At 38.9% G+C, this 27115-nt stretch overlaps 1 protein-coding gene and 1 long non-coding RNA gene across 5 annotated transcripts in view; both read left to right on the top strand.

Moving 5' to 3' along the window:
* Positions 1-1707, top strand: part of LOC108391430 (uncharacterized) — a 34050-nt gene extending 32343 nt beyond the window's left edge. For all 4 annotated transcript variants that reach the window (XR_005062377.2, XR_005062378.2, XR_012130971.1 and 1 more), the window contains 2 exons: positions 278-353; positions 1576-1707. This is a non-coding gene — a long non-coding RNA (uncharacterized lncRNA). The remainder of the gene's footprint in view (positions 1-277; positions 354-1575) is intronic.
* Positions 1708-2944: 1237 nt separating this feature from the next.
* Positions 2945-27115, top strand: part of IL6ST (interleukin 6 cytokine family signal transducer) — a 79016-nt gene continuing 54845 nt past the window's right edge. Inside the window, exons 1-2 of the mRNA XM_037022341.2 lie at positions 2945-3176; positions 11776-11863. The gene's annotated coding sequence lies outside the window, so the exon portion shown is untranslated. The remainder of the gene's footprint in view (positions 3177-11775; positions 11864-27115) is intronic.

The following is a 27115-nucleotide window of genomic DNA, read 5'->3' on the forward strand; positions in this document are numbered from 1 at the left end:
AGTCAATGGCTAAACTGGTCAGCTCCAGAACTATGCAGATTAGCAAGGCAGGCAAAGTTTGTCCCCGGCATTTATCACCTTTGTTCTGTAGCATTTTGTTCCTAGCTTTGTTCACTTAGTGACCTCTGTAGGTAACCTCAATGTCCTCATGTTACCCTCTCATTGTACAGCTTCCCCACCCTCTGCGTTTGACATATGTAAAATCCCAAGTCTAAGGCATAAATGGCAAATTCTCAATTGCTGTCACTTATTCCCACTTACTTTTGCATTTCAACAGGGCTAATGACATACCCTTTAACCTGAAAGTGGTCATTTCGGAGCCAATACCCTACAGAGGTGTCTACAAAAATCAGGTAATTGCAGCAGAGGGGAAAAGGGTTCTTCCTGTACTGAAAAATCTTTCTCCAATACTCATTCATTCTTTTAGCTTAAGACTTTAACCATCCCCACAAAATGTGAGTTTCTTAACAGTAAGGCTAAGCCAATATAAAGTTAGTCCACAAAAGCACTAACTGAGTCCTTTGCTTTTCTGACCAGTGAGCAAGGCAGGCTAGTGTGCTATGAGATATTGATCCCCTTGAGACAGGGACCATAAATGTAGTCAGAATAGGGTGAGGGCCTCCGGAGGGGAAAAGCACCGCAGGATATTTGCAAGGAACCCCCCTGCTAAAACTCTATGTTAAACATTGAGCTCTAGGATCATTCTTCAGTAAGATCAGTTAATGTTCCCCAGATAAATAGCACATGTTTTATTATGCTAACCATTTATAATCATGTGTAAGGTTCTCTTTACCATACTAAAAGGCCCAGGCCAAAGTGCTGTCTTTCTCCTTCAGATCTGATGAAGTGATTTTGCAAACTGGGCAACTAATTTAGCAGGTTAGCCCAGGCATAAACAACAGAGTAAAAGGCAGGAAGGATTCCACCTTAAAGATAAGATTGCATTTTAATACTCAAGAAGTTAAGACGTTAGAAATTCTTAACTTACTCTTTAGCAAACAATACCTTGGCCAACCTTGGGGACTGAGCAGGTGGCCTTGTTTCTTATGCTCCCAGACCAAGATGCTGGTATCTCAGGGAGAAATCATCAGAGGAAGTTACTTGTGTTAAGTTAATTCTAAATATTCAGGGATCACTTAACAAGTCCACACCCCTAAGTTTTTTCATGTTCTCGAAAAATCCTCAGCTGTCTATAAAACCCCCTAGACAACGTACCACTACGGCCTCTCTTGTCCCCTCCTGGCGTGAGCCGGGAGCTCTGTCCTTTCACTGTATCTTTAAATAAAAGCCTGTACCTTGCTCTCCTACCTTGACTGTTTGTGAAGCTCATTCTTCAGCTCCGCAAACAAGAACCCCGGCATCATCTTCTTCTATTCCCTGTGCCAGAGAAATATCATCATTTCAACGTAAGGTATAATACAAAATGTTAGGGAAGCATTGACATAGATGTTCAATAATGCTAAGCTGACATTTATTGAGCACCTACTATGTGCTAAGCACTTCATGTATTTTAACTCATGTATTTACCTCTTGCAGCAGTCCTATTAGGATGGTACCATTATTCTCTTTCTGCAGATAAAGAAACTCACATACACGGGAATTCACAGCACCAGGATTCAAACTGAGGCAATTTGGAACCGGAAGACACACTTAACCATTATACCATTGCCTTTAAACAAATACTTGCTACATCTAAATAAATTTTATTAATTTAACAACATTTTATAAAACTTTGTTTTAAAATACACCCTTATAAATGGGAGAGCTAAAATATAACCCAGCCACACTCCGTAGATTAGATATAGAATGTGTAGATTAGATATAGAATGACAGGGTGCAGCAAGAGCTGAACACAATGGGGCTTTGTCTTTCCTGCAACACCATCTCCAATCATGCCTGGGACTACTTTTCGGTGCCTTTTAAAAACGTATATGATCACTAATTAAGAGATCAAAACTTGGTCTGTTTTACTCGGTCTGATCCTAAATGTAATTTAGAACACTAAAGTTGTCTGTTAAAATTTGTTCAAGTCCATTAGATCATTATTGACCTCCTACAGCCTGCCATTCTTCTCTAAAAGAACCTCGGCTTCGGTTTTTAGAAGCACACTCTCAAAACCTTTAGGTCAACCCCTCCCTTGCCGGCACCCCGCAGCGCCAGCTTATCTTTTGAGCTTCTCATCTTGCTTTGGAAAAAATAAACATGAAAGCCCATTTTCCAGGGTGGGGGTAAGTGGCGGGGAGGCGGGGGGAGCGGGAGCGGATGCGAGTGGGGGGATGTAATGAAATTGGCTTTTACACTGTATTTTTTATTACAAATTGAAAGGTACAAACCACAAAGAAAAACTAGTTTCTTGGCGTGTCTCCAGCTCTGTTTCAGTGATCAATCACACCCAAACTCATTTATTAACTTAATAAATACCGTGGCAGGGTTCCTTTACATAGTGACTTAGACCGGAGCAGAACGGCGGCGGCCGCCGCAATCTGCGGTTACCCAGTGTGCAGTCCCCGCCACAGAGCCCCCACTTCCTCCGAGGAGCTCCCACGCCTGCCCTGTCCCTAAGGGAGCCCGCTGGTCCCTCGAGGCTCTGAGCCCCGCGGGGAAGGCTGCGAAGGCAGGCCGGCAGGCGCGGAGAGCACCCAGCTTCAGTTCACGACCCCGATATTCTGCAGAAAAGTGGGACATTCCGCTCCTTCCGCCCGCAGAAGGGAGGTGGGGGAACCCTTCGATCTCGCCTAGGAGAGGCGACACAGGCGCAGCCACCGGAATCCGGGACGCCGGGAGTCGCGTTACGGGAATCGCAGCCGCCTGGCGTCCCGCCCCCTCGCAGCAGGGCGGCCGCTGGGCCAATGCCCCGGCGCGCCGGGTTTCGCGGGGGCCAATCAACGTACAGGTCCAAGTCCGAGGGCGGTGCGCGGCGCGAGAGCCGCGGGGCGGGGTCAGTGGGGCGCATCGCCCCACTGCGGGAGGGGGTGCCGCGTGCCGCGTCTGCTAGAAGTGGAGCTGAGCGAGCCGGAGCTGGGAGAGGATCCGAGAGGCCCGCGGAGCCGCGCGGGGAACGCCGGGGCACCGCTGAGCTGGGGCCGCTACCGGCCGACCGACTGGCCTAGCGTGACCTGGCGCCTAGGGGGACGTGGGCTGTGGGGACGTGGAGGAGCGAGGCGCCGCGGCCTGAGGTGAGGAGGGGCCGTGGCCGAGTGAAGGGCCGGGTGGCGGGAGGTGAGGGCTCGCTCCGGACGGAGGAGCCCGGGAACCCGGCACAGAGAAGACCACCCTCTCCCGGGAGAAGGGCGCCGACACTGCGCGCGCCCCAGACCTGTTAGTCCAGCCTGGAAATCCCCACATTCCCGCCTCTCCTTGTACCCAGTCCTCCGAATTTGATCTCCACAACTTTGTCACCTAGATTTCTCAAACCGAAGTACAGACCTTACCTCCAGCACGCACGCGCACACACCCTGAACCCTTTTTAAGCCCCCACCCCCGAACTGACTTCTGGATCATACTGCTCTTTGGTTACCAAATCCCCATTTTTTTCCTAATCTCCATTCCATTTTCCATTAATTCCACTAGCCCCGCCTTTGACTCTTCATTTTCTACCCGACGGTTAATGCCCCTTTCTCCCAAACCATCTTTTCATCCTTAAATTGTAACGTTTCATCATTGCTGAAAGTTCATTCTTATCAGCATTCTTAATTAATGTCTCTTCTTTTGCTATTTATACGTACGGGCCCTCCTGAATCCCATGCCAATGTATTCTAAAGGCACCACCAGATAGATCCATGTCCTTAAAGTTTCACCCCCTCCCCAAGGCTTAAAGGTTATTCAAAGTAGCAAGGTTTTGTTTTTCAGAAGATGAACAGCATTTTATTCATAACCCCAAACTGAATAAATATCACAGGTTAAAAATAATACTTGCCACTTTCATTCACTTCTTTTTTCCTTAAGAAGGAAACCCATCTCGGTTTAATTGTGTACTATTTGGCATTTCAGCAATTACACTGCTTTAAAATAGTTAATAGAATGCCAGGATGAGTATTCTAAAAGACTGGAGTGTTTGGTTTAGTTGGTTCTGTAAACAAACCCTTTAGACTGTGTGACTGACTGCCAGCTTCAAGTTGGAATAACTCTTAATTTGAAATTCTGGTTCAGATCATCCTGTGAGCTGTTCGCCAGTATCTTAAATTCTTAAATTCATGTTAATTCCTATTTGGAAGTATTTTTGAACTGTAAACTGGAATGGTATATTTATAGAACCAACCTGATAAGTTAAATTGTGCTTTCCAAATATTTCTCTTCGGGAATAGTTTTGAACATTTGTTTTTTATCACAAGTGGAAGAAAAAAGTTACCGGATGGACAAAGTGTAAGGAGGATAAATTTAGTAGTGGAATCTTTACCTCACTTCATCTGTATTATTGACAGTACGTCTGTACATGTTTAATTTTCTCATAGGTAATTTAGAATATTATAAATACCACTGCCAGTTAATTTGGTACATTTTTGTATGTAATGAAAAATGTGTTCAGTGTTCTCATTTTTATTTATGAATTTCAGTGTTCCAGTTTTCTTAAACTTTTCCTAAGAGAATTTGTATTTCATTTAAATGTTAGAGTAAATGTCAGTTCCTATATACTTGTGAAGCAGGTGTTAACGCTACTCACTTTATAGTGAAGGAAACTGAGGCTCAGAGCCCCTGTGAAACCTGGATTCGTGTAATTCCAAATACTGTACTCTCAGTCAGTTTGAAATGCTAAACACCTTTCTTATAAGGAATCCGCTGCCACAGTTTGTGGTTTGGAAACTTAAGGATGCCCCATGATTCCTCTCCAAGGAACATTCCCCCTCACCCCTCAAGATGTTTCAGAGCTTCTCATTTTGAGAGTCAGAATTCCCTAGCCCTAATGCATTTGCATCTTGGCTGCCAGAGAAGTATGGAATGTTCTCACAGTCTCCTCCATTCCTTTGGTTGCAAAGGCAGTGTGATCAGAGTTGAAGTTTCTACTGAGCTTTGTTATTTTACACAACAAATACTAAGCACTTACTATTGGCTATAAGAATTCACAAAGATGCTTAAGTGGTAGTCAAGACCCTCAAAGAGTTTAAAGAAATTAGGTTGAAAAACCATTAGGTGAAAAATGACAAGGATGCAAGGCAGTTTTAATTAAATGCAGAGTGATACAGAAAATACTATAGATATTTAAATTAGGGAGAGGGTTGGAATGATCAAAGGATTTACCAGCAGTCAGCTTTGAAACCTGGGTAAGATTTGGATAAAGGGAGACACGAGGGGAGCCCATTCCAAATAGAAGTCTATGTGGAAAGGGTCAGAAGTAACCAAGATATATTATTATAGTAGCCAATACATATATATAATGCTTACTTTTACCATTCACTGTTTTGAGCTCTTTGCCTTTATTTAATCTAAATAACCTTATGATGTAGATCTTACTATTCTCCTTTGACCAAGAGGAGAACCGAGGCACGGAGAGGTTAATTAACTTGCCCAGTGCAACATGGCTAATGGTAGATCGAAATTCATACCTAGACATCCTGGCTTCAGAATCTGTGCTCTAAAACATGATACTATACTGTCTCTTATCTTAATATTGTATACTTGAGTGACAGTGGCTAGAATAATATGGCCATACCAAAAAAGTCTTTTAAAACCCACTCTTATTTTGCCGGCTATGTGCCTCAAAGTATGTTAGATTCAGAGGATATTAAGACTTATAAATAATTACAGTACAGTGTTAGGGATATATACAAGTGCATTGGGGACAAAGATGTTTGTGAGAGTGGGAGGAAATTCCACAGAACAGATGATGTTTCATCTTAGTTATAAACACCACTGAGCACAGTCCAGGAAAAGACATTCTAGAGTCAGGGAAATGGCATATATAGAAGCACAAACTCTGAAATAACAAAGTGTGTTAAAGAAAGTCTAGTAGTTTGCTGTGATTTGAGCTTAGAGTCTATAGGGGTGGCCAGTAGAGAATGATTAAAAGGTAAAACCAAATTGTGAATGACATGGTAAGGCCAAATAAAATGAGCTTAAATATTTGCTTTGTGTTTGGGAAGTGTAACTCCGGAGAAAGGAAATCCTAGGGCAAAATACCTCTAAAACCGAAATCAGTCAAAAGGAGAAATAAAGTTTAAAACCTGTTTATTGCTTACGAACTGCAGTCTGAGGCTCGTCTGTTTCCTGCTTGGGCAGAAGCAAATCAGCACTCACCCTAGCCTCTCAGGGTCAGATAAGCGTTCGGTGGCCCAGGTAATTACCCTCTGATATGCATATATATGCACTAAAGCCAGGTGAGATGCTCTGGAAATACTACAATTTTACCCACAGAAAGCTACAAAAATAAATTCAGTGTAATTAGAGTAGAAAACAGATTGTTCGCTATTTTCTCTAGAAGTATGGTGGAGGCATAACTTGAGGGAAAAGTCTGACTAGAGGGGATTTTTTTTAGCATAGATTTTAAATATTGGAGAAGGTAAGTTAGGCACACTGATGACCAAATTTTTAGGTTCTTAAATACTAACTAGAATTATTTGGCATTATTATTCACCCTTTAAAAAGCTTTTGAGGAAGAGAGTGACAAGTTTAAAGTGGGTTTTACAGAGATTCATCCACTAATAATGTTCATGATTTGGAGGGAGGAAAGAGATTGGAAGCAAGAAGACAGTTATCAGTATCTAAATCAGGTCAGTCATGGCAGAGTGGAAGACATGAAGAGAAAAATAGAAAAGACATGAAAGATGATTGGATAAGATTTGTAAGTGAGAAAAACTAGAATATAATGGATTGATAAGAGACTGATGAATTCCATTGACTCAGACAATTCAAGAAGGATGAATGTTTTTTAGATAGGGAGAAAAGATAGTACTGTGATTTTTTTCAAAAATTGTGCATTTATATATATGTGTGTCCATAAGCACATGTATATGTGTGTATTGTTTTTAGACCTGTTAAATTTGAGTCAGAGGCAGAATAGCCAAGATGATAATATATAGTCAGATTAAAAGAAAGCTCCTAGAGGGCTTGAAATTATTTTGTTTGAAGATGATAGTTGAATTATGTGTCCACAAAGAAGTTGATATTTTAAAAGAATAGTGGATGCCAAATATTTCTGGGTACATTCACAGCCAGGAGATAAAACCTAGCAGAGAAAATTTAGTGAAGTCGGTAAAGGGACTAATTCAAACACATGACATGGTTACATAGAAACCAGGAGATGCGATAAATTCAGGAAGCAAAAATGGTTGATGATGTGAAATGCTTAACACTTGTGATACTTTTACAGTGACTACAGTCTTTTATTTTGTGTCTATCTAGTATAGCTTAGATTTAATGAGAAATAAGCTAATTGATCAAGAGTAAGAGAGCTACATCTGTTGACATGAGGCCATAGATTGTTTTCAAGCTGCATGTATGTATATTACATATCCAGAGCAGCAGCTTAATTCCTTTCAGCACAATAATTGTATTGCTCTGTTAAAATTTGAATATTCTGCCTCCGAATTTTCATTTTCTTTTACTCAGACTTTTCAGTTTTATCCTTTGCTCTAAAGTAAATTGGTTTCATCATTACTTCTGAATAGTGCATTACTGTTGGTCTTCTGCACAATCTGTTTTTGTTTGGATGTTCTGTTGTATGTATTCTCGTGCTCCCAATCCCTAACACAAAGTAAACTGATCAGAGCTGTTTCAGATAGCACACCTCTGGTTTGTTGACGGGCATGCCCTGGGATTTTGCTGTTGGTAATCTGCATTTGGCAGTTAGTCAATGATGATGTATATAGCTTAGTGACGCTATTTTCTCTATTTAGAAAACCTTTACTCTTACTTCATGACTGGGCCCTTTTCTGGACCCTGTCTAAATTGGGTATTCTCTGTGCTCCTCTAGCACTCTGTGCATATTCTCCCTCTGTAAACTTTTGTAACTTCTTAAGGGCAAGAACTTTTTATTTGGCTTCAGCTGTATTTGTGGTGCTTTATTTCGTAAGCTATAGTAAGAACGTGGTTGGTTGATCATCAAAGTATTTCTTAAACCTTTTCAAATGTTTAAAACAGTTGATAATTTTTAAAAGGCATACTCTGTATTTTCTTCCAGTTCTCATACAATTTTACTTTTGCATTTAGGTCCTTAATCAGTCTGGAGTATATGTATCTGTGATGAAGTAGCGCTCTTCATTTTTTTTGCTTGTGGAGCCAGTTGTCCCAGTACTATTATTGAACGGTCCTTTATTTCCCTAATGATACACTTTTCTTTTTTATCAAATATTAAATTCTTACATATACTTGGGTCTGTTTCTTGACTTTTTGTTTGGTAGCATTTAGTTGTCTATTCCTATGCCAATGCCATGTTTTAATTACTATAGCTTTATAGTATATCTTAATAGATGGTACTGCAAGTAATATGTTTATTCTTTTTTGAAAATCAGCTTTTGACTATTCTGCCATATTTTATGTGAAACTTTAAACTGGTTTGTAAGGTTCCTTATTAAATCACTTTGGAATTCAGGTTAAAATTGTATTACTATATTAATTTGTGAAGAACTCTCTCTACCTATGTGTGTGTGTTTTTTTTTTATCCCATGATATTTAGGTCTTCTTAATGAACCTTTTAGTGAGCTTTTACAGTTTTCTTCATAAAATTCTTGCATAGTTCTTATTAGGTTTTCCCTAGACAGATTTCAATGCTATTGTGAGTGGGATTTTTTTCTATTGCATTTTTAATTGGTTATTACTGGTGAATAGGAGGAGCTGTATTGTTTGATGCTCTTTTGTTCAACTATTATGTTAAACTCCACAGGTCTAATAGTTTGTCATTTTATTCTCATTCTTTTTCTTGATAGATGATCATATCATCTATAAGTTTTTTTTCCCATTTTTATCTTATTTGTTTTTTTATATTTTTGGTTAAGCCCTCTAGAACAGTGATTAAGTGATAATTCCAAGCATCTTATTTAAATCCAGGATTTAATAGGAATGATTTTGATTTTTATCTTTAAATAAACAGTAAAACCTGTTTACTGTAGGTTTCTGATAGAAATACTGTGGTGGCAATATCAAGAGCTGCACTGATTACAGCTGTTAGCCATTCATTGAGTACATACTATGAGCCAGATAGTTTCTAAGCACTTCGAGTGTATTGACTTTCTTAATTTTCACAAAAATCGTAGGGAGTATACGAGTAGGTGGTGGTGTTATCCTCATTTTTGTAGATAAAGAAAATGAAAGTGAGAGATACTAAATAACTTTCTTAATATGTTTTACAAAAAGTAGACTTGTACACAAGCAGACTGATTCCAGTCTATTCTCTTCTGTTATATTTCATCAAGATAGGGATGGTTTCTTTCAGTCTTAGTTTTCTGACACTTTGTTGTTATTTTAAAATTTTAAGTCAACAGTTATTGAATATTATCAGATGCTTTTCAACCATCTATTGGAACGGTTGTGCAGTTTTACTCTTTATTAATAAATGTTGTGGGTAACATTGATACCTTCTCACACATTGGACCATACTTATATTTTTAGGTTAAATACCTGTTAGTATTAGGTTTTTGTTTTGTTTTCAAATACATTGCTAGAATAAATTCACTAATACTTAAATTAGGCTTTTTCATGCCAATATTCATAATAGTTTAACAATTGTCATGCTGTTTAATCCTTGTTTGATTTGGTATCCAAATGCCTATGCAGCTTGCACTTTTGGCCAAAATAAGATTTACCCTCCTGCCTTGAAACACCTCTAAAACAGAAAAAATACATTAAGTAATGAGAAGCAAGACACTGGACATTGGATGATGAAAGGCAGTGACTTTGAGAGATGGGAAACAAATGAGGTGAACTTTCTGATTGCACTAGCCTAATGCCCTTAAGAGTTTCCAAACTATGGCACAGGTAGGGGGAATCTAGGCTAAGCCCTTCTCAGAGAAATAAAAGCTTACATCCATATAAGATTTGGGAATAGTTAAATTATGGTATTTGTATACACTGATGTGTTAATGCACCTGTTCACAACAAGGAAGTTTATTCATCCAACAATATATTTTAGCTTACTATGCCAGGTATGATTCTAAATGCTAAATATAGCAAAGAACAAAACAAAATTCCCTGCCTTGTGTACTTATGTTCTATTTTGGGGATACAGACAATGTATTAGTTTCCTAGGGCTGCAGTAACAAAGTACTACAAGCTCAATGGCTTAAAACAATGGGGATTTATTCTCAAGGTTCTAAAGACAAGTCCTTCTGAGACTCTGGAGAGAATCTTTTGTCTCTTCCTAGCTTCTAGTGGTAGCCAGTTTTCCTTGGCATTCCTTGGCTTACAGCAGTATCACTTCCATTTCTGCCCCTGTCATCTGGCATTCTTTTTATGTGTTTCTGTCTCTTCTTACAATGACACAGTCATATTAAGGACCCATCCTGCTCCAGCATCTAAACTATTATTATATCAGCTCTATTTTCAAACAGTCACATTTTGAGGTACTAGCAATTAGGACCTCAGCATGTCTTCCAGGAGGACACAGCCCAATTCATCCCATAATAAACAAAAAGCAAAATAAGTAAATGGCATTTTAGAACTAGGGTTGGCAAACTATGATCCATAGGCCAAATCCAGTATGCATCCTATTTTTGTAAATAAAGTTTTACTGAAACTCAGTCATGCCCATTTATTTGCGTATTGTCTATAGTTTTGCACTGCAGTAACAGACTTGACTAGTTGTGACAGACACCTTAAGGCCCACAAAGCCTAAAATATTATCTGGGCCTTTGCAAGAAATGTTTGCCAGCTTATTTTAGAAGGTGTTAAGTGCTGTTGAGAAAAAAGCAGGAAAGAGGCGGGGATAAATGATACAGGGTGGTCAGGAAAGACCTGTGTGAGAAGGTGAATTTGAGCAAAGGCTACAAGGAATTCATCTTTATGTATTGACTTTGAGTGATGTCCAATATGTAGTGTTAAGTGAAAAAAAAACAAGTTACAGAACATTACTGTAATCTTATTTTTCTAAAACAAGGTATATATTTATATAATAGAGTTATACGTTAGAAAATTGGAAAATTTATCCACCAAATTGTTCATAGTTACTGTGGTAGGATTATAGGGGTTTTTCACATGACATGTTCTCAGTTTCTGCTCATTTGAAAATTAAAAAACAATTACCTATTTCTTTGTATTTTAAAACATTATTATAGATGGAATTTCTTATTATATCAAAAACTTACTGTATATGAAACTAACGAAGGATTCTACTCTTTGCTTAAGTTTGCAATTATCCTTTACATTTCAAAGAAGAAGCATTGCTAGTTATGCTAGAATGAACCTCGTGTTGAGCAAGTTTTAACATGAAGTTTTACATCTATGTGAATAAAATAGTTTGTCAGTTGAAGTCAGTAGCCTTAACTTAATGTTAGTAGAAGGCAAAAGGTATGATTCTATGGAAAATTTGCTTAAACTGCTTTTGTTAAATTGAACAATATGTGCCTTCCATGTTTCTGTGACATTACATGGACATCAAGGAAGTTCCAGTTAGGCATAGGGGAGCTGATAATGTTTCCAAGTAGAGATCAAACAATACTGGGATGTTTGAATACTCATATCTTATACAAGTGTTTATAGGATGGCTTTATTCTGAAGCTCAAGAAATATTTAAAATGGGATATTTTATGAAAACCTAAAGCCAAATAGCAGGTAGAGATTTAAGAAGTACACATATAATTAGTATTATAAAAGCTGGCTTTCTAAACAAGGCTCTCCTTCTCTTCACAGTAAGACCCAATGAAAAGAGCATGACATTTGGAGTTAGAAGATTTAATTTCAAATCCCTGCACCTTTACTTACTAATCTTGTGATTTGGGTAAGTGATTTCACCTATCTGAATTTTTGCTTTTTCTTTTGTATAGTTCCAATAAATAATCCCTGCCATTCCAAACCCTTGGAATGTACAACACTGAAAGTGAACCCTAAGGTGAACTGTAGACTTTGGGTGATTATACTGTGTCAGTGTAGGTTCTTCCTTGGTAAAAATGTACCACTGGTGAGTAATGGTGATATGCTTGTAGGGGCAGAGGGTATGTGGGAAATCACTGAACCTTCCTCCCAATTTTGTTACAAACCTAAAACTATTGTAAAAATTAAGGCTCCCTGCAATATCTACCTTCTCTAGGATATTAGAAATAGCAAATGAAATAATTTATATGAAGGCACTTTATGTAATGTAAAATGGTATACAAGTGTAATTATGACTTCATAATTGATAGTAACGGAATAGAGAAGAGATGGATAACTTTAAAAATAGCTAATTTAATAATTAATTGGTATATTGTTTGCAGATTTATTCAGAGGAACACTCTACTATATGACATGATGTAAAAGATACCATATTGAAATTTTCCCCCTTCCTGATTCCTGCTTGGCTTATTCATTCAGCAATTGTAGTTATCTCCTATTCTACCATTTTAAAAACCTTCTGTACTAATGTTAATGTAGTAACAAAGTTTATACTGACATTCCTCCTCAATTGTACTGTAAACTTGAATGTATTATTCATGCTTTTTCATTCTGCCTTTGGTCAAATTAAAAGTAAACTAAAAAAATCACAATCTACAGGTAATAAAAATAATTTATTAGTGGCAAAACTATCAAATATTTATCAAATGTAACTCCATTGCTTTTTCTCCCACTTGAGAATATCCATGGGAATGAAAATATGAAATGAGAATAAACAACTATAGGAAAAATCTTGAATTTGTTCTAATTTTTTAAAGTAAATCATTCATAAACTTTGTTATTTTATCATTAATAGTTGAATTACTTGTGATATATCTTATGAGTCCTTTCAGTACATTTCTGCATTTGAACCACCATGATTGAGGAATTGCTGCTGTAGATGAACCACTCAGTTCTTGTGATATACCCTTCATGTATCTGGCTAGTAGTCATGTTTTGGTTTTGTAGAAGCTTCCAAGATAACATGCACACATCAAGGGTAATCAGTGTATGCAATATGTAGTTATAATATATGCGTAGAAAGTTCTGTAAGATGAGAAAAGAGGATAGTACTAATAATAGAATTTTAAATTGAATATTTATTGTCAGCAGAATGAAAGGAGGGGGAAAATGGGTAGAGTATTGTCAAGTCTGTCAATTAGAAAACAAGATAAGCCCCAAAATGAAGCTGACTATGTTGCATATAATATTTTAGGGAGAGTTGTATTTGTTGTATTTTCAGAAATGTATGTGGTTTTGGGAGGAGATTTCCGCTGCTCTACTCATGCCGCCATCTTGGTTCTCTCCTGCATATAATGTTTTAGATTGTGCTACTGTATATCCATCTCTTAGATTTGGGCAGTGAAATCATGTTCTTTAATAGATGTTCCTTCATCACATCTCAATTGACAAGCCTTTAAAAATTAGGAAACATTACTCTTGTTAAAATGTGAAACCTGCCTTTGTCTGTTCTCTTCTTTTATTTGTATTCCATGGCATTGCTCAGGTAAATCTAATTGCTTTGAAGTAATCATAAATAACCTTCAGGGGACCTCTCATTTCTGAGTTTTGTTGTAAGAATGTAGTACCTCAGACTGTCAGTTTTCAGGAACCATAGAGAAACTTCTCTACAAGTGAACAAGGTACATGGAGTGGGGGTGGTCAGGATGGCATGAACACATGCTACTCTACTGATAGCTCATGTTATTTTCTTTGTTTTTGTTGTTATGCTAAACAATTGAATGATGTGATAGATTTTTCTAATATGGGGCTATTTAAAGTTGGGAAGTAAGGAATAAAACAGGTAAAAGAAAACAATTCCTCCAATTTAGTTCTTTTACACCTTCACCTGAAACAGTCTAAACAGTTGCCTACTATGTTCCAAATGTAGTACTTAAAGCTCTCTCATCAAGAAGTTAAGTTTTATTTGGAAGAGAATATTTACACATTAAGTGTTTTTTAATTTAAATTATATTTATTTTTTGATGAACTACTGAAGCCACATAGTACAATATTGGAAAGGTGCAAAAAATATATTGTAGAGAGTCTCTCTCTCCCTGGTGTCTCAAATAGTGGCAGCCAACATTCAAATTTTTGTCCTTTTAGAGGTGTTTTATGCATTTACATATAAGGAGGTGTGTGTTTTGCTATCTTTCTTTAGTAGTTTTTGCCCTCAAGTAACAAATAACTGTTCTATACTTTAATAATACTTTAGAGATCATTACAATCTGTCATATAGTGCTTTGTCATTTGTTTATGGCTATATGTATACTATGTTTAAATATACCATAATTTATTTTTTCATACTAAGGTATGTATAATAAAATGTACAAATCGTAGTGTACAACTTGATGAATTTTGACATGTGTATAGTCTCATGTAACCATCACCCAAATCAAGGTATCAAACGTTCTCACTAATTTTTTCCCCCTGAACCTATTTCACCTATCCTCCTACCCCCTTCCCTATGGCAACCACCAGTCTGTTCTGTTTAATAGGAGTTTAATTATTTCATGGATATGCCATAATTTAACTACTCTTCTATTCATGACCATTTAGATTGCTTCAGCCTTTTACTACTAAAAACAGTGCTGTGGTGAATAACCTTCTACATGTGATTTAGTTCATATTTATAGGATAAAATACTAGAAATAAAAAGTCAAATATGTAAATATTTAATTTTGATTCATAGTGCAGAACTGGCTACATATCTTGTCTAGATAGGTTTTCTGTTTGGTTTTAATTGAAGTCTAGTTTTCTGTTTGATTTTAATTGAAGTCTAGTTTACAAACAATAAAATTCACAGTTTCAGTTTGTTGGGAAGGTTATACCAGTCATAACTGTAGTGTATGAAATGTGTGTCATAATCTCCCAACACTGTGTTGATAACTTTTTAGCTTTTATATTTTTACCAATACTAGAAGTGAGAATGATATTGGGATAGTTTTTGTTTTGTTCACTGTCTTTGCTAACTACAGTTTACCTATAAGCATACCTCATTTTATTGCACTTTGCAGATACTTTGTTTTTCACAAATTGAAGATCTGTGGCAACCCTACATCAGTCAAGTCGGTCTGCCATTTTTCAAACAGTATTTGATCACTTCAGGTCTCTGTCACAGTTTGTTAATTCTCACAATATTTCAAGCTTTTTCATTATTATATTATGGTGGTCTATTATCTTTGATGTTACTCTTGTAGTTGTTTTGGGATGCCATGAACCATGTCCATATAAGACAGCAAATTTAATAAATGGTTGTATGACTATGTGTTCTGACTGTTCCGCCAACTGGCCTTGTCCTACCCCCAACCCCTTCTCCCTTTCCTCCAGCCTCCTTATTTCCTGAGACAAAACAATATTGAAATTAGGCTAGTTAATAACCCTACAATGGCCTCTTAAGTGTTCAAGTGAAAGGAATAGTTACATATCTCTTTAAAGCAAGAGCTAGAAATGATTAAGCATAGTGAGGAAGGCATATCAAAAACAAAGATAAGCCAAAAACTATGTCCCTTGTGCCAGTGAGCCAAGTTGTAAATGCAAAGGAAAAGTTCTTGAAGGAAATTGAAAGTGCTACTCCAGTGAACCCATGAATGATAAGAAAGCAAAACAGCCTTATCTCTGATATGGAGAATGTTTTAGTGGTCTGGTTGGAAGATCAAACTAGCCACAACATCTCCATAAGCCAGAGCCTAATCCAAAGCAAGGCCCTCTATTCAGGTCTGTGAAGGCTGAGAGCAGTGAGGGAGGTGCAAAGAAATGTTTGAAGCTAGCAGAGGTTGGTTCATAAGGTTTAATGAAATAACTGTTTCTAAAATAAAAAAGTACAATGTGAAGCCATAAGGGCTGATGGACAAGCTGCAGCAAGAAAATCTGGTTAAGATGAGGTGGCTACACTAAACAGTAGATCTTCAATGTACGTGAAATAGCTGTGTATTAGAAGAAAATGCCATCTAGGACTTTTTTTTTTTTTTTTTGAGAGGGCGTCTCTCATATTTATTGATCAAATGGTTGTTAACAACAATAAAATTCAGTATAGGGGGGTCAATGCTCAATGTACAATCATTAATCCATCTCAAGCCTAATTCTCGTCAGTCTCCAATCTTCTGAAGCATAACGAACAAGTTCTTACATGGTGAACGAATTCTTACATAGTGAATAAATTCTTACATGGTGAACAGTACAAGGGCATTCATCACAGAAACTTTCGGTTTTGATCACGCATTATGACCTATAAACAATCAGGTCAAATATGAATATCTGTTTGATTTTTGTACTTGATTTATATGTTGATCCCACATTTCTCCCTCTATTATTATTATTATTTTTTTTATTTTTAATAAAATGCTGAAGTGGTAGGTAGATGCAAGATAAAGGTAGAAAACATAGTTTAGTGATGTAAGAGGGCAAATGTAGATGATCAGATGATCAGGTGTGTGCCTATGGACTAAGTATTAATCCAGGCTAGACAAGGGCAGCAAGACATCCACAGATGCAGAAGATTTCTCTCAAAGCAGGTGGGGTGAGGTTCTGAGCCTCACCTCTGTTGATCCCCAAATTCTCACCTGATGGCCCCCCTGCGACTGTGCCTGTCTTAGGTTGTTCCTCCCTTGAGGAATCTTACCCGTCTCTGGCTAACCAGTCATATTCCGGGGCCATACAGGGAAATGTAAAGTTGGTAAGTGAGAGAGAAGCCATATTGTTTGCAAAGGTTAGCTTTTTACTTCTTTGCAGATTTATGCCCTGTGGCTTCTATGCCCAGCACTTGTCTCCAGGTATCTTTACCACCTGGAGGAATTATGATACTCGGTAAATTCGATATGAGGCACGAATTCTATTTAAGGGTTGTAATTAGGAAGGAAGAAGAAAAGCTATAGATGTAGCATATGAAGGAAACATGGGAGGATTGATTATTTCTTTGACATATCCTCTTGTAGAGTACCTTAAGTATGTGTAGGTTTTAAACTACTAACTAATTTGCACACACATATTAACATAATAGGAATACGGTGACATAAACAAAGCAAATCTATAATTACCATCCATCTCCAGTGAAGCCAAGAAAACCATTTAGGCACCCTAGGCATTTGTGAAAATTTATCTATGATATGATGGATATTGTCCAACTGTACTTGAACCATCAGACAAATTAAAGCAGCCCATTTCTGGGATCTGTTCACATCCCATATGTTCTTTTAACCGTAGACAGTCTATAGTCATGAGATTTTGGAGTGCTACAACTTGCACCCCTCCCAACTCCTGGTTGAGTTCCAACAGTACAGATCCGGTCAAATTCGTTGTCTCACTGTATGCACATGCCAGCCTAGACATCTCCCTCCTCATTCTTATGGCAAGTCCAGGAGACGGTGGGCTGGATACAGCCACAACCACAGCATCGTCCGGATCCCTGTGGAGGCTTTTTGATGATCATCCCCCGGCACAAGTCCTCCAGAGAGTGCTGATGCCGGAAGCTCCTCCTCATATCGTATCTTAGTTCATTTTCTGGGTTTGCAAGCTAGGCCTTGACCTTCTACATAGAAACAAACAGACTCTTTGCCCACACTTTCACATGCCCTCTATACCACTGTGCAGAACTCATTGGAGGTCAGCACACAGTAACTGCTTTTTTTTTTTTTTTATTAAGAGAAAGGAATATTATCAGAAAAGAGTACCTCCATAGCTGATCATCTGACACCCTTTAAGTGATCAACATTAAGGATATTTAAAGCATGCGTTGATCTTTGATTTACCAATAGTTTTATCCTGTCAAGGAGTAATCCCCCTATTCTTTCTTTCTTTTTTTTTTTTTTTTAAATTTTTAATCTACACTTACATGAAGAATACTATGTTTACTATGCTCTCCCCTATATCAGGTCCCCCCTAACAACCACATTACGGTTACTGTCCATCAGCTTAGCAAAATGTGGTAGAGTCACTACTTGTCCTCTCTGTGTTGTGCAGCCCACCCTCCCCTTGCTCCCTCCCCCCCATGCATGCTAATCTTAATACCCCCCTTCTTCTTCCCCCCTCTTATCCCTCCCTGCCCACCCATCCTCCCCAGTTCCTTTCCCTTTGGTACCTGTTAGTCCATTTTTGGATTCTGTAATTCCGCTGCTGTTTTGTTCCTTCAGTTTTTCCTTTGTTCCTATACTCCTCAGATGAGTGAAATCATTTGGTATTTCTCTTTCTCCGCTTGGCTTATTTCACTGAGCATAATACTCTCCAGCTCCATCCATGTTGCTGCAAATGGTTGGATTTTTCCACTTCTTATGGCTGGGTAGTGTTCCATTGTGTATATGTACCACATCTTCCTTATCCATTCATCTACCGATGGACATTTAGGTTGCTTCCAATTCTTGGCTATTGTAAATTGTGCTGCAATAAACATGGGGGTGCATCTGTCTTTTCAAACTTGATTGCTGCATTCTTAGGGTAAATTCCTAGGAGTGGAATTCCTGGGTCAAATGGTAGGTCTGTTTTGAGCATTTTGATGAACCTCCATACTGCTTTCCACAATGGTTGAACTAATTTACATTCCCACCAGCAGTGTAGGAACGTTCCCCTTTCTCCACAGCCTCCCCAACATTTGTTTTTGTTTGTCTTTTGGATGGCAGCTATCCTTACTGGTGTGAGGTGATACATCATTGTAGTTTTAATTTGCATTTCTCTGATAATTAGCAATGTGGAGCATCTTTTCATGTGTCTGTTGGCCATCTGTATTTCTTTTTTGGAGAACTGTCTGTTCAGTTCCTCTGCCCATTTTTTAATTGGGTTATTTGTTTTTTGTTTGTTGAGGCGTGTGAGCTCTTTATATATTCTGGACGTCAAGCCTTTATCGGATCTGTCATTTTCAAATATATTCTCCCATACTGTAGGGTTCCTTTTTGTTCTATTGATGGTGTCTTTCACTGTACAGAAGCTTTTCAGCTTAATGTAGTCCCACTTGCTCATTTTTGCTGTTGTTTTCCTTGCCTGGGGAGATATGTTCAAGAAGAAGTCACTCATGTTTATGTCTAAGAGGTTTTTGCCTATGTTTTTTTCCAAGAGTTTAATGGTTTCATGACTTACATTCAGGTCTTTGATCCATTTTGAGTTTACCTTTGTATATGGGGGTAGACAATGGTCCAGTTTCATTCTCCTCCATGTGGCTGTCCAGTTTTGCCAACACCATCTGTTGAAGAGACTGTCATTTTGCCATTGTATGTCCTTGGCCCCTTTATCAAATATTAATTGACCATATTTTTTGGGTTAATGTCTGGAGTCTCTAATCTGTTCCACTGGTCTGTGGCTCTGTTCTTGTGCCAGTACCAAATTGTCTTGATTACTATGGCTTTGTAGTAGAGCTTGAAGTTGGGGAGTGAGATCCCCCCTACTTTATTCTTCTTTTTCAGGATTGTTTTGGCTATTCGGGGTCTTTGGTGTTTCCATATGAATTTTTGAATTATTTGTTCCAATTCATTGAAGAATGTTGCTGGTAATTTGAGAGGGATTGCATCAAATCTGTATATTGCTTTGGGCAGGATGGCCATTTTGATGATATTAATTCTTCCTAGCCATGAGCATGGGATGAGTTTCCATTTGTTAGTGTCCCCTTTAATTTCTCTTAAGAGTGACTTGTAGTTTTCAGAGTATAAGTCTTTCACTTCTTTGGTTAGGTTTATTCCTAGGTATTTTATTCTTTTTGATGCAATGGTGAATGGAATTGTTTTCCTGATTTCTCTTTCTATTGATTCATTGTTAGTGTATAGGAAAGCTACAGATTTCTGTGTGTTATTTTTGTATCCTGCAACTTTGCTGTATTCCGATATCAGTTCTAGTAGTTTTGGAGTGGAGTCTTTAGGGTTTTTTATGTACAGTATCATGTCATCTGCAAATAGTGACAGTTTAACTTCTTCTTTACCAATCTGGATTCCTTGTATTTCTTTGTTTTATCTGATTGCCGTGGCTAGGACCTCTAGTACTATGTTAAATAACAGTGGGGAGAGTGGGCATCCCTGTCTGGTTCCCAATCTCAGAGGAAATGCTTTCAGCTTCTCGCTGTTCAGTATGATGCTGGCTGTGGGTTTATCATATATGGCCTTTATTATGTTGAGGTACTTGCCCTCTATTCCCATTTTGCTGAGAGTTTTTATCATGAATGGATGTTAAATTTTGTCAAATGCTTTTTCAGCATCTATGGAGATGATCATGTGGTTTTTGTCTTTCTTTTTGTTGATGTGGTGGATGATGTTGATGGATTTTCGAATGTTGTACCATCCTTGCATCCCTGGGATGAATCCCACTTGGTCATGGTGTACGGTCCTTTTGATATATTTTTGCATTCGGTTTGCTAATATTTTATTGAGTACTTTTGCATCTACATTTATCAGGGATATCGGTCTGTAATTTTCTTTTTTGGTGGGGTCTTTGCCTGGTTTTGGTATTAGAGTGATGTTGGCTTCACAGAATGAGTTTGGGAGTATTCCCTCTTCTTCTATTTTTTGGAACACTTTACGGAGAATGGGTATTATGTCTTCTCTGTGTGTCTGATAAAATTCCGAGGTAAATCCATCCGGTCCCGGGGTTTTGTTCTTGTGTAGTTTTTTGATTACCGTTTCAATTTCTTTGCTTGTAATTGGTTTGTTTAACTTTTGTGTTTCTTCCTTGGTCAGTCTTGAGAGGTTGTATTTTTCTAGGAAGTTGTCCATTTCTTCTAGGTTTTCCAGCTTGTTGGCATATAGGTTTTCATAGTAGTCTTTAATAATTCTTTGTATTTCTATGGAGTCTGTCGTGATTTTCCCATTCTCATTTCTGATTATGTTGATTTGTGTTGATTCTCTTTTTCTCTTAATAAGTTGGGCTAGAGGCTTATCTATTTTGTTTATTGTCTCGAAGAACCAGCTCTTGGTTTTGTTGATTTCTGCTATTGTTTTATTCTTCTCAATTTTGTTTATTTCTTCTCTGATCTTTATTATGTCCCTCCTTCTGCTGACTTTAGGCCTCATTTGTTCTTCTTCTTCCCGTTTTGGTAATTGTGATATTAGACTATTCATTTGGGATTGTTCTTCCTTCTTCAAGTGTGCCTGGATTGCTATATACTTTCCTCTTAAGACTGCTTTCGCTGCATCCCAGAGAAGTTGGGGCTTAGTGTTGTTGTCATTTGTTTCTATATATTCCTTGATCTCTATTTTGATTTGTTCATTGGTCCATTGATTATTTAGTAGCATGTTGTTAAGCCTCCATGTGTTTGTGAGCCTTTTTGTTTTCTTTGTACAGTTTATTTCTAGTTTTATGCCTTTGTGGTCTGAAAAATTGGTTGATAGAATTTCAATATTTTGGAATTTACTGAGGCTCTTTTTGTGAGCTAGTATGTGGTCTATTCTGGAGAATGTTCCATGTGCACTTGAGAAGAATGTATATCCTGTTGCTTTTGGATGTAGAGTTCTATAGATGTCTATTAGGTCCATCTGTTCTAGTGTGTTGTTCAGTGCCTGTGTGTCCTTACTTACTTTCTGCCCGGTGGATCTATCCTTTGGGGTGAGTGGTGTGTTGAAGTCTCCTACAATGAATGCATTACAGTCTATTTCCCTCTTTAGTTCTGTTAGTATTTGCTTCACATATGCTTGTGCTCCTGTATTGGGTGCATATATATTTATAATGGTTATATCCTCTTGTTGGACTGAGCCCTTTATCATTATGTAGTATCCTTCTTTATCTCTTGTTACTTTCTTTGTTTTGAAGTGTATTTTGTCTGATATTAGTACTGCAACCCCTGCTTTCTTCTCACTGTTGTTTGCCTGAAATATGTTTTTCCGTCCCTTGACTTTTAGTTTATGCTTATCTTTGGGTTTAAGGTGAGTTTCTTTTAAGCAGCATATAGATGGGTCTTGCTTTTTTATCCATTCTATTACTCTATGTCTTTTCATTGGTGCATTAAGTCCGTTTACATTTAGGGTGACTATTGAGAGATATGTACTTATTGCCATTGCAGGCTTTAGATTCGTGGTTACCAAAGGTTCAAGGTTAGCTTCTTAAGTATCTTACTGCCTAACTTAGCTCGCTTATTGAGCTGTTATATACACTGTCTGGAGATTCTTTTCTTCTCTCCCTTCTTATTCCTCCTCCTCCATTCTTCATATGTTGTGTGTTTTGTTCTGTGCTCCTTTTAGGGGTCCTCCCATGTAGAGTAGTCCCTGTAGGATGCCCTGTAAAGGTGGTTTGTGGGAAGCAAATTCCCTCAGCTTTTGCTTGTCTGGGAATTGTTTAATCCCGCCATCATACTTAAATGATAGTCGTGCTGGATACAGTATCCTTGGTTCAAGGCCCTTCTGTTTCATTGCATTAAATATACCATGCCATTCTCTTCTGGCCTTTAAGGTTTCTGTCGAGAAGTCTGATGTTAGCCTGATGGGTTTTCCTTTATAGGTGACCTTTTTCTCTCTAGCTGCCTTTGAAACTCTTTCCTTGTCCTTTATCCTTGCCATTTTAATTACTATGTGTCTTGGTGTTGTCCTCCTTGGATCCTTTCTGTTGGGGGTTCTGTGTACTTCCATGGTCTGTTCGATTATTTCCTCCCCCAGTTTGGGGAAGTTTTCAGCAATTATTTCTTCAAAGAGACTTTCTATCTCTTTTCCTCTTTCTTCTTCTTCTGGTATCCCTATAATACGAATATTATTCCTTTTGGCTTGGTCACATAGTTCTCTTAGTGTTGTTTCATTCCTGGAGATCCTTTTATCTCTCTGTCAGCCTCTATATGTTCCTGTTCTCTGGCTTCTATTCCTTCAATGGCCTCTTGCATCTTATCCATTCTGCTTATAAATCCTTCCAGGGATTGTTTCACTTCTGTGATCTCCTTCCTGCCATCTGTGATCTCCTTCCGGACTTCATCCCACTGCTCTTGCATTTTTCTCTGCATCTCTGTCAGCATGTTCATGATTTTTATTTTGAATTCTTTTTCAGGAGGACTGGTTAGGTCTGTCTCCTTCTCAGGTGTTGTCTCTGTGATCTTTATCTGCCTATAGTTTTGCTTTTTCATGGTGATAGAGATAGTTTGCAGAGCTGGTACAAGTGACCGCTGGAAGAGCTTCCCTTCTTGTTGGTTTGTAGCCTTTTCCTGGGAGAATAGCGACCTCTAGTGGTTTGTGCTTGGCAGCTGTGTGCAGACAGGGCTTCTGCTTCCTGCCCGGTTGCTATGGGGTTTATCTCGGCTGTTGCTGTGGGCGTGGCCTGGCTTGGGCTGCTCCTCCAAAATGGTGGAGCCCAGTTGTAGGGGGAGCGGCCGGGAGGCTATTTATCTCCGCAAGGGGCCTCTGTGCTCCCTGCTGCCCAGGGGGTTAGAGTGCCCAGAGATCCCCAGATTCCCTGCCTCTGGTCTAAGTGACCTGTCCTGCCCCTTTAAGACTTCCAAAAAGCACTCTCCAAACCAAAACAACAACAGCAACAATGAGAGAGGGAACAGGGAAAAAAAAAAAAAAAGGAAAAAATACGCGATTTTTTTTTTTTTGTCCTCAGGCGCCGGTCCCAGGCACCTGCTCACTGGTCCTGCTGCCCTGTCTCCCTAGCACCAGGGTCCCTGTCCCTTCAAGGCTTCCAAAAAGCACCTGCCCACCGGTCCCGCAGGGAAAAACGTGCGATATTCTTTGTCCTCAGGCGCCAGTCCCAGGCACCCGCTCACCAGTCCTGCTGCTCTGCCTCCCTAGCACCAGGGTCCCTGTCCCTTTAAGGCTTCCAAAAAGCACTTGCCAAAAAGAGAAAAAAAAGGTGGGGGGGATATGCGCGATTTCCTCCGTCCTCAGGTGCCGGTCTCAGGCACCCGCCCACCGGTCCCACAGGGAAAAACGCGGGATTTTCTTTGTCCTCAGGCGCCGGTCCCAGGCACCTGCTCACCAGTCCCGTCGCCCTGTCTCCCTAGCACCAGGGTCCCTGTCCCTTTAAGGCTTCCAAAAAGCGCTTGCCAAAAAGAGAAAAAAAAAGGGGGGGAAACGCGCGATTTCCTCCGTCCTCAGGCACCGGTCTCAGGCACCTGCCCACCGGTCCCACAGGGAAAAATGCGGGATATTCTTTGTCCTCAGGCGCCAGTCCCAGGCACCCGCTCACCGGTCCCGCCACCCTGCCTCCCTAGCAATGGGGGCCCTGTCCCTTTACGGCTTCCAAAAAGCACTCGCCAAAAAAAAAAAAACCGCTCCAGTTTCTTTCCACCCGCCGGGCCGGGGCTTGTATCTTACCCCCTTCGCAAGGCGCTGGGTTCTTGCAGGTGTGGATGTGGTCTGGATGTTGTCCTGTGTCCTGTGGTCTCTATTTTAGGAAGATTTTTCTTTGTTATATTTTCATAGCTCTATGTGTTTTTGGGAGGAGATTTCCACTGCTCTACTCACGCCGCCATCCTGGCTCCGCCTCCCCTGTAGGACTTTTATAAGCTAAAGACAAGTCATTGCCTGGCTTCAAAGTTTCAAAGGGCAGGTTGACACTCTTAGGGGCTAGCTAATTCAGGTGGTGACTAAGTTGAAGCCAATGCCTATTTACCATTCCAAAAATCCTAGGGCCCTTAATAATTATGCTAAATCTGCTCTGTGCCCTAGAAATGGAACCATGCCTGGATGACAGCACATCTGTTTACAATATGGTTTACTGAGTATTTTAAACCCCCTATTGGGATCTACTGCTCAGAAAAACAGATTCCTTTCAAAACATTACTGTTCACTGACAGTGCACCTGGTCACCCAGGAGCTATGGTGGAGATGTACAATGAGATTTGTGTTTTTGTGCGATTCTAAAGCCCATGTATTAGGGAGTAATTTTGACTTTCAAGCCTTATTATTTAAGAAATAGTTTTCATAAGGCTGAAGCTGCAATAGACTAATGATTCATGGAGAAGAGGTCAAAACAGTGACATTAACATGAGTTTGAAAGATGTTGATTTCCAACCCTCATGGATGACTTTAAAGGGTTCAGGATTTCAATTGTGGAAGTCACCATAGATGTGGAAATAGCAAGAGAACTAGCATTAGAAGTGGAGCCTGAAGATATAACCAAATTGCTGCAGTCTCATGGTAAAACTTGAATGGATGAGTTGCTGCTTAGGAATGAGCAGACAAAGTGGTATCTTGAGATGGAATCTACTGGTGAAGGTCCTGTGCAAGTCGAAATGACAACAAAGGATTTAGAATATTACATAAATTTAGTTGATAAAGAAGCGGCAAGGTTTGAGGGATGACTCCCATTCTGAAAGAAGTGCTACCATGGGTAAAATGCTATTAATATTAAACATCACATGCTATAGAGATCATTCATGGAAGGAGGGAGGAGTCAATGCATGTGGCAAACTTCATTGTTTTTCTAAGAAATTGCCATAGGCACCCAGACTTCAGCAACCACCACCCTAAATAGCAGCCATCAACATCAAGGCAAGATTCTCCACCAGCAAAAAGACTGTGACTTGCTAAAAGTTCAGGTGATTGTTAGCATTTTATACCAGTAAAGTATTTTTTAATTAAGTTATGCACATTGTTTTTTTTAGACCTAATGCTATTGCATACTTAGTAGCCCAATATAGTGAATATAACTTTTATATACAGTGGGAAACAAAAAATTCATTTGACTCACTTTATTGCAATATTCGCTTTACTGCAGTGGTCTGAACCTAGACCTGAACCTGAAATATCTCCATGGTATGCCTGTACAATAAAGTCCACAGATCCTACATTTACAGCTTGGTGAAATTTACCACCTTCCAGATCAAGATACAGAACGTGTCCAACATCCCAGAATGCTTCCTTCTGGCTGCTTCCCCTACAAAAATGATAGCCAACATTCTAACCTATCACCACAGATAAAAGATAAAATTTATCTGTTTTTGAACATAATATAAAGGGAATCGTAGCATATGCTTTCTGTGTATATCTTTATTATATGTGAGATTCAGTCATGTTGCAAGTACCTGTAATTCTTTTTCATTGCCGATTCACTTACTTGAATATATCCCAATTTTTCTACTGCATGGATTTTTGGTTGCTTCTGCTTTTCAGTTTTAATGAATAACATTTTTATGAATATTCTTTTTCATCTTTTGTAGAAATTAAGTATCCATTTCCTTTGGTTGTATACCTCTATAAACAAGTTCACTGATTTTAGTGTACAGTTTGTTAGGAAACAGTTCCCCATAGGTCTCTTCTCTCTCATATTTCTGTATGTCTTATGAGCAAAAGCCATCATTGTATTTTTACTAGACTATATTTTCAAGGATATTGGAAGGTAGAAATGGTGTCTTTCCATAGACCAAAGATCAGTTTTGATTACAGCCTTTGAAAATAGAGATAATGTCTTCCTCCAAAGTAAAGGGCATGTATACCATTTTAAAAGATTCAGATTTCCTAAGCTTAGTCCTCCTCTCTTGCAATGCAACACATTGCATGTACAGCTGCTAAAGTTTTTTCACAACCCCCCTGGGAATTGGGGCTTGGGCAACTGGCACAAGATAATGGCGATATTCTGACTACTTTTACTGGTGTGAGTAATACAGTCTTTTATCTTTGACTCAGGTATCCTGTGTCTTCCACCAGTATCCTTGAAACTGGCAGGCCAACTCATTAGCTTGCAAGTAGGGTAAAATCTCAGAGCCTTCCCAATTCTCAACAGCAGTTCAGTAAGGTTTTTTTTTTTGGTATCATTAATATACACTTATATGAGCAACATTGTGGTTACTAGATTTCCCCCCATTATCAAGTCCCCACCACATACCCCATTACAGTCACTGTCTATCAGCATAGCAAGATGCTATAGAATCACTACTTGTCGTCTCTGGGTTATACTGCCTTCCCTGTGCCCCCCAACACACACACAGACACTATGTGTGCTAATCATAATGCCTCCTTTTCCCCTTATTCCTCCCTTCCCACCCATCCTCTCCAGTCCCTTTCCCTTTGGTAACTGTTGGTCCATTCTTGTGTTCTATGAGTCTGCTGCTGTTCCTTCGGTTTTTCCTTTGTTCTTATACTCCACAGATGAGTGAAATCATTTGATACTTGTCTTTCTCTGCCTGGCTTATTTCACTGAGCATAATACCCTCTAGCTCCATCCATGTTGTTGCAAATGGTAGGATTTGTTTTATTATGGCTGAATAATATTCCATTGTGTATATGTACCACAT

The sequence above is a fragment of the Manis javanica genome, chromosome 1, assembly GCF_040802235.1.
Source record: "Manis javanica isolate MJ-LG chromosome 1, MJ_LKY, whole genome shotgun sequence".
NCBI lineage: Eukaryota > Metazoa > Chordata > Mammalia > Pholidota > Manidae > Manis > Manis javanica.